We start from the raw sequence: 13,432 nt of genomic DNA, 5'->3' as shown, positions 1-13,432 counted from the left end.
CCTGACATGCTGCCTGACCTGCTGAGTTTGTCCAGCACTTTGTGTTTTGAATTACCCAGACTTGCTCTCTGTCCATCACTGACATTCTCTTTGTTCCCTCCACCATCTCATTCTGGCAGAACTCATTGTCCTAGTTTTCCCCCTCTGCAACTTAAAACAATAGTTTTCTAATTTTTCCAGTTGCCCTTGATTTTAAATGTTGATTCTGTTTCTCTCTCCACAGATGTTGCCTGACATGTTGAGTGTTTTCAGCATCTTAAAGTTTTGACAAGACTCTGGGATTTATCTTTGACTGAATGTTTTTTTTTGCAATATTTCTCTGTGGTTGTAATTTTACAATCCCAGTACAACAGTCACAAATAAGATTCTAAAGTGATTACTGGAAAGTACAGTTCCATTTTTGAGTATGCTGGAGGTTTATTATAAATAATCCAATAAATAATGACATATTTAACAACATAATGGGCCACAGCCTGTCATGTGCAAACAGTAGGTTGTGTAAAGGTATCGTTGGATAATATTTATTTCTCATTTAGCCCGAGGCTCAGGAGTCAGTTTATATCTAATCGTTGCCACAATCCAGGATTCCACATGTAACTATTACTTAAGTGTATGGTTTGAAGGCAAACCAATAGTCCTGCATGTTACTTATTCCTCAACTGACACCATCTGGGCATTATCAGTGTTGCTTTCTGGAGTTAGGTGCGCGCAATTCACTGCTACATCTCGTGCTTCACTAATTCATTGATTTTTAAAGCTTCATTGTTTTTAAAGCTAGTTGACACAATCTGAGGTCATGAAAAGGATTATATGAGTAACGTGTCGGAGGGGACTGCAGATGCTGGTTTAAATCAAAGATAGACCCAAAAATCTGGAGCAACTCGATGGGTCCAGCGACATTTCTGGATAGAAGGAATGGGTGCCGTTTAGGGTCGAGACCCTTCTTCAGACTGAGAGTCAGGGGAAAGGGAAACAGGAGATATAGACGATGATATAGGGTCACAAAAGGCTGGAATGAGCAGGTCAGGTAGCATCTCTGGAGAAAAGGAATATAAATTAATCCTTCTTTCCTCCTTGCAAATAGACAGTGGCGTAGCGTGGGGGGGGGCCAGTGGGGCGGTTGCCCCGGGCGCTAAATTTTTAGGGGGCGCAAAAAAATTGTTGGATAATTTTTTTAAATAAAATTAAGAGGCCCGGGGAGCCGTTGGAGCGAGGAGGGGTTACCTGGAGCTGTGAGTATAAAAAACAGCGCGGGCCGGGCCGCCGCTGTCGCCGCCCCAGCTCCGTGGCCAGGCCGCTCTCCCCAGCCGCTGCCGCCGCCCAAAAACTGCCGCTGCCGCCGCCCCAGCCGCCGTCCCAGCTCTGATGCCGGGGCGGCCGCTGCCGCTGTCCCAGCTCCGTGGCCAGGCCGCTGCTGTCGCTGCTGCTGCCGCCGTCCCAGCCGCCGCCGCCGCCGCCGTTATATGCCGTCCCAGCCGCTGCCGCCGCCCCCAGCCACTGCCGCCGTCCCAGCTCTGATGCCGGGCGGCCGCTGCCGCTGTCCCCGCTCCGAGTTCTGGTCGCGCCGCTGCCGCTGTCCCAGCCCGAGGCCGCCAGCTACGCCATTAGGCCTCAGCGCAGGCTGAGACGGGGGGATAGTCGCACAAAAAGAAGTCGCATCCCCCGAAGGAAGAGACCAAAAACCCCCCCCCCCCCCCCCCCCCCCCCCCCCCCCCCCCCCCCCCCCCCCCCCCCGCTAATGAGGAGGCGCAAAACTTTAAACTGCCCCGGGCGCTCAAAACCCACCCTACGCCACTGCAAATAGATCACGGAGTTGCAGGCATTATGATTCAAAACAAGGTGGAATAATTAAAGTGCTACAAGTGGAAACAACGCGCCCACTTCGGCCAACATATCCCAGCTCCACTACTCTGCCCCAGCTACACTAGCCGAATATAGACAGCAATTATTTGGATAACATCCAGTTTATATAGGGTACAAGGCTGTCGTGAGTGCTATGGAAAAGTAGAGGCTAGAGGTAGTAATTGTATGGAGATGGTTTTCAGCAACAGATTGGATAAGGCAGGGGTTCTGACAGGTATAGTCATGATTGTGAAGGTAGAAGAGATAGTTGTGGAGATGTGGGATGAGAAGCTTAAACTCGAGATGCCAAATGGCAAAAACATTGCAGTGCAGTTCCATTCATTACACACAAAGAAAGGGTGCAGGTTACCAATGGTTACCAACAAGGCTATCAATTTGAAAACAATTTAGATTTCTTTTCTCACTCGCAGTCTTGAGGAGTCACAAAGCTGGAGAATAAAAATAGCTCTATGATTGATTATTAAAAAGTACTCTGTTTGTTACTGCACTCTCCAGGACTTCAATTTTCATTCCAGAGAATTCCTATTAAGTCTGTCATTAAGAAGTGCCTGGATTTTGGAATGTGAATGCTTCATGTTCTTCTTGACCTGAAACACAATCTCAGTAAGCAGAAGGAAAATCGAGTTGATCCAAAACAAAATTCAAATTCTCAACTGGAACAAAAGATCAACATTAAATCAATTACATTCAAGCGATCAGCGGACAAATTGCTTTTTGGTCCAACTGATGGATGCAGGTTTTTATGCTCCATCTGACCCACTCCCAATAACATCGTTACATTCTATCAGTCTTCCCTTCTAACTCTCCTTCTTTTTCGAGCTTTCTCTCAAGAGTGGCACAGTGCCACAGCTGGTATAGCTGTTGTCTCAGCAACAGAGACCCAGGTTCGATTCTGGCCTTGTGTGGAGTTTGTTCTTTCTCCTTGAGACCACGTGAGTTTCCTCCCACATCTCAAAATCATGTGGGTTTGTAAGTTAATTGGCCTCTGTAAATTGCACCCGGTGTGTTGGGTAATGAATGAGAAAGTGGGATAACACAGGAATAGTGCGAACGGACTCTTAGACAATTATCACTTTAAATAAAGGGGGGGGTAAGATCTAGAGGCAGATTCCAACCTCCCCAACTCAGTTTAAACCCAATGAATACAACATACATCACAGACGTCAAAACCTTAGAAAACTACTCCCTCATCCCCTCCAACCCTTTGCTTCAACTAGGATAGCATTGATGCAATAAGGCTAATCGCTCTTGGGCTTACTGTCACAGTGAGAGCCTCTTCATATGTATCTTGCAGCTTCTCCATTCAAGTGACCATGCAACATAATCTTAATTGAGCAAAATATTGAACAAATAGCTGTCATCAGGTGCATATTTATAGTCAGCTGGACAATGGTGAGCAGAGAGAAAATTCTGTGATTTGTTTTATCAGTGACTTTTTGTTTGTCTGGTTGGCAGTGTGATGATTGGTTCCTCCCAAAGTATCCGCTGCCTTTACAACAAATGCAGCAGCTAATCCAGCTGACTAGTCCTGGAAGCCAGAGTGGAAACTGCCTGAATCCCTGTCCCTTTCACCACAGCCCCACAATACAAGCTCACATGTTGGTTCAATTGTGAGCACGGAAAATATAACTGGTTGAAGAGTCAAGTTGCTTTGTGTTTATTTCAAACTGAATAACCTCTGTTCCCTCAACAACAAATCAGTTAAGGTTTAATCTTAAAAAAAAACGCTTACGTAGTTTCCCACATCGGACATATGTTTTCCACGGTTGAGATCCACCCCTTCTTTTCATTGCTTGCTCTCCTTCTCCTTGCTGAAGAAGGGTTTCGGCCCGAAACGTTGTCTATTTCCTTCGCTCCATAGATGCTGCCTCAACCGCTGAGTTTCTCCAGCACTTTTGTCTACCTCTTTCTCCTTTAATGAGTGGCTCACAACCAAGTCCAGCAGTACTGAAGTTCGTTTTGCCTATCCGATATGTGTCTTTCTAAGAGCTAACTACTTAGTCTTGTTCCATTATGGTTTCCTTCATATACCCGCCATTGGCAGCTTTAAAATGAACATGGTTTATCAGGAAATAAAGTAGTCAAGGATTTTTTTTATGTGGTAGTGTAATCAATGCTAGAGATTCCTGAATAAACAAAGAGATAGAGAGTAACGTAATGCAAAAAAAACTGGATGTATGATTCACGTCATGCTAATGATACGTGAGAACATGGCTGAATATAATGTAAGTTATTGGGGCAAATCCTCCAAAATTATGGAAGAACTCAGATAAGGACATGGACATTTTTAAACCAGATTTGCTGGCTGCAACGGGAAAAAACCCCAATCCACAAAGGAAGAACCAGTTTCGAACCTGTCTGTGGGCCTGGGCATATGCGAATGGTATGAGCAGGAAAAGCTGAGACGGAGATAACAAGATTATCTTGGAAACACAAAGGAAGGTACCAAGCCTCAGCAGACGGTCGTAAACAGGCCAGCAACAAGCACCATCACCATCATGGATGACCCATCCATCGGGACAATGGGAGCCCATCTAGGCGATGGGATAACGATCAGGCTGAGAGATCATGACATCAGCAAACCCCTTATCATCGGAAGCCTATTGTTCATGCCAGATCGAAACTGGGAATCATCAAAAGACCCTTTTGTCCAGAGGACCACCTGGGGGGTTTCAAGGGAGAAACTCGGGTATAAAAAGCAGGAGTCAAGCCAGAACTGTCTCTCTTTCTGCTCTGCTGGACGGCTCGTGACCCTGCATCAATCTAGCTGTAAGTACCCCAGTGACCCGGTGAAGTTCCTGAAATAGGATAGAGGTTGAGAAGAAGGGGAAAGGAGTGTACTTGCAAGTAAAATTGTGTAAAATAAGTTTTACGACGTGCCCGATAGTTTTCCTTCCATAGTCTTAGTTTAAAGCATAAGTTTAGCCACGTATTTTGTAGTGTTGGTGAGATTCGATTTCTCATTGTTTAATAAAGCCTGTAAATTTTAGACTTGCTTTGAGTCCATCTTGGTTTCTGTTTTCTCTCATCAGCACACTCTGGTCGAGTCAACCTTTTATCATATCCCACCATAATTCCGAGGTCTAGAACCCAGGGGAATCCCTTTTGTTGTATTCTCTCTCTTGGGAACCGCTCGAGTGGAGTGGTGGCCGTTTGACCCTCCGACAAGGGAGAGAATAACTCGGGCAGTTGGGCCCGAAGTGGAGTAAAGGGAAACCAAACCCCTACAATAAAAGTTCAGAGAGAAAATAAGAAGGTATCAAAATAAGTTAATAGTTAACATAAAAAGTTAACTCATCGCCCCAATGAAAGAAGGACTTCAGGGGCTGATGGCTAGACTGCCTCATGCTTGCGACTAACAATTAGCATTAAGAAGATTGTTGTCATGGGTCAGATCACTCCATTCCCCCCTGAAATCACCCTAAATGTCGCTGGAAACTGGCAACAAATTCACCTACCTAGGATCTACAGTGACTAATAGCCTCTCTGGATGAGGAAATCAACTTGCATATTTAGGAAAGGCAGTAACCAACTTTGGGAGGCAAATCAAGCGGACATGGAAGAACAGGAAACTCACAATCAAGACCAAGATAACTGTCTACAAAGTGCGTGTCTTGAGCACATTGCTGTACAGTAGAGAAGCTTGGATGACTTACCCACATCAACAACGGAAATCTGAATAATTTTTATTTTGGATGTCTTCATCACATCCTGGGAGTTTCTTGGCAGGACAAAATCACCAATTAATCTGTCCTATCCCTGATCAACATGCCTATGATCCCTGTGATCCTCAAGCAGAAGCTTCTCCGCTGGCTTGCACATGCACATGCACACAGCATGGAAAGTGGACACATCCCCAAAAATGTGCTATGGGGGGGTCACCAATGCACGGAGGCCAAGAAGAAAATCCGAAGCTTCGCGGCAAGGATATGATTAAAAGAGATATGACAAACATTAACATTGAGACTGACAAATGGGAAGCGGCTGATAAAGATCAGGGGAGGTGAAGAAAGGACCTCCAGGTGGGTTTGAAGCAATATGGCAGCATACGGTTCAGGAACCTGGAGGCCAGGTGCCAACGCCACATACAGATCAGCAGCAACAACAACACAGTCCCCAATCCAACGAACAGAGACTTCACCTGTGGAAGCTGGGTCTGTCTGTCAAGCTTAGGCCTTGTCAGCCACAGCAGGAAATGTAACCACAGATGAAATGTTCCCCTCTCTAAATAGGCCAACATCAAAGCTGCATTATCATCTCTCGTTGATAACTAACAGAAAGGAATCCCAAAGGTTTTTTATGATCGTATTGAATGGCGGTGCAGACTCGAAGGGCCGAATGGCCTACTCCTGCACCTAATTTTTATGTCTCTATGTTTATGGCATATAAATCTTAAGCAGGTAGTAAAAGGAGGGATGGGCTTCACGAGGAATCAAAAAGATCATGTAACATTAAGCTGGAAACATATCTTAAATATTTGGTAGGTAGGCAAAAATGCTGGAGAAAATCAGCGGGTGAGGCAGCATCTATGGAGCGAAGGAATAGGTGACATTTCGGGTCGAGACCCTTCTTCAGACTGATGTGGGGGTGGGGGCAGGGGGAAGAACAAAGGAAGACGTGGAGACAGTGGGCTGTCAGAGGTCTGGGAAGGGGAGGGCAAGGAAGGAGAAAACAAGGACTACCTGAAATTGGAGAAGTCAATGTTCATACCGCTGGGGTGTAAACTACCCAAGCGAAATATAGAAACATAGAAATTAGGTGCAGGAGTAGGCCATTCAGCCCTTCAAGCCTGCACCGCCATTCAATATGATCATGGCTGATCATCCAACTCAGTATCCCGTACCTGCCTTCCCTCCATACCCTCTGATCCCCTTAGCCACAAGGGCCACATCTAACTCCCTCTTAAATATAGCCAATGAACTGGCCTCAACTACCCTTTGTGGCAGAGAGTTCCAGAGATTCACCACTCTCTGTGTGAAAAAAATTCTTCTCATCTCAGTTTTAAAGGATTTCCCCCTTATCCTTAAGCTGTGACCCCTTGTCCTGGAATATGAGGTGCCACTCCTCCAATTTGCAGTGGGACTCATTCTGGCCAGGACAGAAAGGCCGGATACCGAGTGGGAGGGGGAGTTGAAGTGCTGAGCCACCGGGAGATCGGGTTGGTTAATGCGGACTGAGCGGAGGTGTTGGGCGAAGCAATTGCCAAGCCTGCGCTTGGTCTCACCGATGTAGAGCAGTTGACACCTAGAGCAGCGGATGCAATAGATGAGGTTGGAGGAGGTGCAGGTGAACCTCTGCCGCACCTGGAAAGACTGTTTGGGTCCTTGGATGGAGTTGAGGGGGGAGGTAAAGTGACAAGTGTAGCATTTCCTGCGGTTTCAAGGGAAAGTACCAGGGCCGGGGATGGTTTGGGTGGGAAGGGACGAATTGACCAGGGAGTTACGGAGGGAGCGGTCTCTGCGGAAAGCCAAAAGGGGAGGAGATGGGAAGATGTGGCCAGTGGTGAGATCCCGTTGGAGATGTTGGAGGATTATATGTTGTATGCGACGTCTGGTAGGGTGGAAGGTGAGGACAAGGGGGACTCTGTCCTTGTTACGAGTGGGGGGATGGGGAGTGAGAGCGGAGCTACGGGACATGGAAGTGACCTTGGTGAGAGCCTCATCTATAGTAGAAGAGGGGAACCCCTGTTCCCTAAAGAATGAGGACATCTCCGATGCCCTGGTTTGGAACACCTCATCCTGGATGCAGATGCGGCGTAGACGGAGGAATTGGGAGTAGGGGAGTCCTTACAGGAAGCATATAATATAATAACCATATAACAATTACAGCACGGAAACAGGCCATCTCGACCCTTCTAGTCTGTGCCGAACACATAATCTCCCCTAGTCCCATATACCTGCACTCAGACCATAACCCTCCATTCCCTTCCCATCCATATAACTATCCAATTTATTTTTAAATGATAAAAACGAACCTGCCTCCACCACCTTCACTGGACGCTCATTCCACACAGCTACCACTCTCTGAGTAAAGAAGTTCCCCCTCATGTTACCCCTAAACTTCAGTCCCTTAATTCTCAAGTCATGTCCCCTTGTTTGAATCTTCCCTACTCTCAGTGGGAAAAGCTTTTCCACGTCAACTCTGTCTATCCCTCTCATCATTTTAAAAACCTCTATCAAGTCCCCCCTTAACCTTCTGCGCTCCAAAGAATAAAGCCCTAACTTGTTCAACCTTTCTCTGTAACTTAGTTGCTGAAACCCAGGCAACATTCTAGTAAATCTCCTCTGTACTCTCTCTATTTTGTTGACATCCTTCCTATAATTAGGCGACCAAAATTGTACACCATACTCCAGAATTGGCCTCACCATTGCCTTGTACAATTTTAACATTACATCCCAGCTTCTATGCTCAAGCAGGGTGGGAAGAAGTGTAGTCCAGATAGCCATGGGAGTCAGTGGGTTTGTAGTAGATGTCGATCAGTAGTCTGTTACCTCCGATGGAGATAGTGAGGTCAAGAAACGGTAGGGAGATGTCGGAAATGGTCCAGGTAAATTTGAGTGCCTGATGGAAGTTAGTGGTGAAATGGATGAAGTCAGTGTGTTCTGCATGGGTGCAGGAGATAGTACAAATACAGTCGCCAATGTAGCGGAGGTAGAGTTCAGGGATAGGGTCACGGTACGTCTCAAACAAGGATTGTTCGACGTACCCTACAAAGAGGTAGGCATACAAAATTGCTGGAGGAAATAGGCAACGTTTTGGGCCAAAACCCTTCTTCAGACCCGTTTCGGGTTTTGGCCTGAAACGTTGCCTATTTACTTCGCTCCATAGATGCTGCCGCACCCGCTGAGTTTCTCCAGCAATTTTGTCTACCTTCGATCCTCCAGCATCTGCAGTTCCTTCTTGAACAAAGAGGTAGGCATAGCTGGGGCCCATGCACATGCCCATAGCTACGCCTTGGATTTGGTGGAAATGGGAGGAGTCAAAGGAAAAGTTGTTGAGGTTAAGGACCAGCTCCGATATGTGGAGGAGAGTATTGGTAGACAGGGATTGGTTGGTTCTGCGGTCGAGGAAGAAATGGAGGGTTTAAAGACCCTTTTGATGGGAGAGGTAGCAGAGATGGGCTGAGAAAGGAGAACCTGCCCACGCGATGGGGAGAGGCTGTCGGCAAGGCAAGGGGGGGGGGTTCAGGGTGCTGGCAAGAGGGAGGGGAAGTGGTGCTGGTGAAGGTGAGGGGAGAGCAGCTAATGAGGGGGAGGGGAGAACATGCTAGCAAAGGAGAAGGGGTGTCCTGCTGGAGAAGGGAAGGAGAGGAGCAGTAGCTTCTTCGTCCCAATACCCCCATGCCGATCAAGCTGTCTAACAAGTAGTTCCATGAAAGTGGTGACACTGATGGACAGGATTGACACGCCTGTCTTCATCAATCAGTGTATTGAGTACAGCAGTTGGGATGTCATGTTATAGTTGTATAAGGTGTTGTTGGTAAGACCACGTCTGGTGCACTGTGTACAATTCTGGTCACATGGCCATAGGAAGGATGTCATTAAAATGGTAAGGCTACAAAAAAGATTTACAAGGGTCTAGTGCAAGGTTTGAGTTACAAGGAGAGGTTGGATAGGCTGGGGTTTTTTTTCCCCAGGAGCATTGGACACTGGTTTTATAGTGGTTTATAATAGTATGAGGGACATAGATAAGTTAGGGGAGGGGAGACTAAACGTAGAGGCTATAGATTTAAACTTTTTCACAGCGAGGTGGGTTTTTTACATGGACCGAGCTGGCAGAGTAAGTGTTAGAAGCCGGTCCAATTAGAACATTTAAATAACTCTTGGACAGGTACATACCTAGGGAAAGTTTGGAGGGATACGGGTCAAGCGCAGGCAAGTGGAAATAAATTGGTTAGGCATTCTGGGCGGCATGGACCAGTTGGGCCAAAGGGGCAAAGGTAGCTCTGTAACTGTGTGACCTAACATAATAAATAGACATAGGTGAAAATCACTTTGACCCTCTGGCATTATTAAAATTATGATATTTTAGTACTGTTCATTTTCCAGATCTAACCTAATTTCCCTTGATTCATCATACCCTGAATATGCTCAGAGAATGAACCTCCACTAAACAGGTGCAAAGGGCTGTTCCTTAATTGTCTGGGCTTTCTGATCTGGGATCTTCATGGGATCTTCTATACAATTGCACCAATTTGATTTGTCTATATTTACAGTAGGTCTTATGATCTGTGCTCTACTTCCCTAAGTTATGCTATGACCTATGGTATACTGCTATTTGGGATTTTATAGACAACTTCCACCAATATTAACTGCCCCTCATTGTTTCTTAGCTCCAGCCCAACAGATTTTCCAAACTGAGATCCTTTATCTTGCCCTTTATAACTACGGCTAACTTTCCTCCTTTTTTCCTTTCACAGATCTCTTCTAAAAGTAAATATTCTGGAACATTTCATCCATTTTGTTATACATGCTGCATGTGTTCAGATAAAGAGCTTTCAGTTTTGCTTATTACCAGCTTTCCCTTCTCTGAATCTCGATCAGTCATTTGTGTGGTGCCAGCAATGGCTGCCTCACCATCATTGTTACTGTCCTTTCCTTCTTTGTGTCTGTTTTGTATATGTTAAATGAATGTTTTTTTTAGTATTCTTTAGCTTATTTTATGTGGGGGGGGGGAGTTGGGGGGATCGTTTTCTAATCTCTTTCCTCGACGGAGATGCGATATTTTCCGTATCGTATCTCCGTCCCCACTGCGGCCTAACATCATGGAGTTGGCGGCCTTTGCTGGAGATCGACTGGGAGCTCCATCGCGAGAGCATGCGGACTTACTATCACGGAGTTCGCAATCCCTGTCGGGGGGTCATCTCTGGGGCTCCAACCGTGGGAGCTGCGGCGTCGATCGCCCCAACGCGGGAGTTTCGACCACTGTTACATGGGAGCTTCAACCGCCCCCCGACTGCGGATGGTTCAACTGCCCCAACCGCGGGAGAATAAAGAGGTAGGAGATTGGACCTTATTGCCTTCCATCACAGTGAGGAATGTGGGGAATCCACTGTGGTGGATGTTTATGTTAACTTTTATGTAGTTGTGTGGCTTGTTGTTTTTTAGTATAGCTCTATGGTAATTCGAATTTCACTGTACCTGAATTGGTACATGTGACAATAAACTGACCTTGAAACCTTGTCTCTTCCTGGCAGATCTTGCATTTCATTACTCTGCATTAAGAGTCTCATTCCTTCACCTTAACCTAAGTGTTGCCTTACCAGATCTCAGCCTTTGCCCGCTTTGCCCCTCCTACCCACCTCCAAAAGAAATATTTTGTTTATGGCCTTATTGACCACACCCATTATTTGTTTCAGACCAATCCCAGGCTGATTCAGGCTGATAAAAGAACAACTCTCTTGATCATCACTGGTTCTAGTGCCCATGAATTCAAACCTTTTTCTCTGACACTGACCTTCGAGGCACACCTTCAAAGAATTGAATATGTCCCTCAAAGTTCAATGTGGGAGAAATAAGATTCAAGTGAAATACCTCTACAGCAGCGTTTTTCAACCTTGTTACCCTTGCGGACACACTTGAAATAATTTTCATGCCTCAGGGAACCCCTACATAAAAATGATTATATTAATCTCTTTCTTAAACTTAAAGTTCATAAGGCAAACATAATATATTTTTCTGACAACTGGTTTAAGCAAAAAACAACTTACGTTTTCCTCAGGTTTATTGACAATGCAAAAAAAAAAACAGAAATCAAATTGCTTGTTCAAAACTGAAGCAAATAAAGGCAAACAGAAGAACTAACTTTGGAGGAGAGAGAGAGAGAAAACAACACACAAACTTTTCATAAATTAACAAAAACATACATAAACTTTTCATAAACTAACAGAAATAAACATAAACACACTTAATTTTTTTAAATTCATATAACATCCCTAAATGATGGGTAAAAATTACTAAATAACGTGGGTGAATGAAGGACTGTACCTGCATGCCAGGAAGCACAGACAGGATTGATGGATACCGTGCATGCGTCTGTACTCGAGTGAGTCACTTGATGATACACCAATCCATCACGTGCATGTCCTGTCCACTGACCACTAAAGGCTGTTTCACACTGGCGCCATATAGACATTGCTAAATATGACATTGCTAAATATGCTAAATAGACGTCACTAAATATGCCGTACGTGTATAATAAAATGACGAATATGAAATTAAACACAATAATGACACAAAAATGCATTTCATATGATTAGCCTATTTATCACTATTTCTCTCGCAACCCCTAGCGACCTCTCGAGGAACCCTAGCGTCCCGGGGAACCCCGGTTGAGAAACGCTGCTGTACAGAGTTGGGAATATTCAACAATTCCTTTCCAAAAAGTGCACATTAATTATTGTGAGAAGGGAACTCAAAGTATCTTAGTACTCGTAATGGGTCAAACTAAATCAAGGTAAAACAGGTTGGGTCCTGTTATTCAACTGTAATCCATTTTCTTGTTTTGACATGCCTGTAAAACTAGTCTTGGAACGTGTTCTTCAGTTTCATTAATTTCCATTTGAACAATGTATCAAACCAAATTGGACATACTACACACTAATTTTGCATTATTCAGCATCAAATGCTGTGGAATAAAGGTTGGTGAGATTTTTCAAGGAAGCACTGAAAATACAAGTGTAACAAAGGTCGTTGAGTGCAGAAGCAAGGCATCTGTTATTAAGCTGCTTGCTTTACCGCCAAATAATGTCACCTTCTGCAACATGGAGACATAGAGTTATACAGTGTGGAAACAGGCCCTTCGGCCCAACTTGCCCACACCAGCCAACATGTCCCAGCTTTACTAGTCCCACCTCCCCGTGTTTTGTCCATATCCCTCCGGACCTGTCCTATCCTTGTACCTGTCTTTAACTATTTCTTAAAGGTTGGGGTAGTCCCTACCTCAACTACCTCTTCTGGTAGCTTGTTCCATACACCCACCACACTTTATATCAAAAAGTTACCCCTTAGATTTCTATTAAATCATTTCCCCTTCACAAGTAAGAGAAACAGATGAAACAACATAACAGAGTGCTGGTTTACACTAAAGATAGACACAAAATGCTGGAGTAACTCAGCGGGACAGGCAGCATCTCTGCAAAGAAGGAATAGCTGATGTTTCGGGTCGAGAGCCTTCTTCAGACTAAGAATCAGGAGAAGGGGAAACTAGGGATTTGGTTGGATATGGTGTGAAAATGACAGATCAAAGCAGACGATGATTCAAGGAAATGTAGAATGATACACTGGTCCAAAGGAGAGTGTGGAAGATTAATGTTCAGTAGAACCTTCAGTCTTTTCAAGTCAAGAAATGGGTACACAAACACTAGCTATTCTGATAAGATCAATGATGCTTAGAAAACCTGTGAAAAGGTTAAATCTGTAAATACTCTCAATATATATTGTACTTTAGGAGAATACTGTGGAAACGGAAAGTTGTGTGGTGGTTCACCTATAACTATGATATACATGCCCAGAGTACTTAGCAAGTTACTGAAGTGAAGTCTCACAGCGGCGGTGATGCCTGGCGGGTC

At 45.0% G+C, this 13,432-nt stretch overlaps 1 protein-coding gene across 1 annotated transcript in view; it reads right to left on the bottom strand.

Annotated features, from left to right (window-relative positions):
- Positions 1–13,432, bottom strand: part of lgsn (lengsin, lens protein with glutamine synthetase domain) — a 64,474-nt gene that overhangs the window by 8,218 nt on the left and 42,824 nt on the right. The gene's annotated exons all lie outside the window — the stretch shown is intronic.

This window comes from Leucoraja erinacea, chromosome 5, assembly GCF_028641065.1.
Source record: "Leucoraja erinacea ecotype New England chromosome 5, Leri_hhj_1, whole genome shotgun sequence".
Classification (NCBI taxonomy): domain Eukaryota; kingdom Metazoa; phylum Chordata; class Chondrichthyes; order Rajiformes; family Rajidae; genus Leucoraja; species Leucoraja erinaceus.
This window is presented reverse-complemented; position numbering and strand designations above follow the sequence as displayed.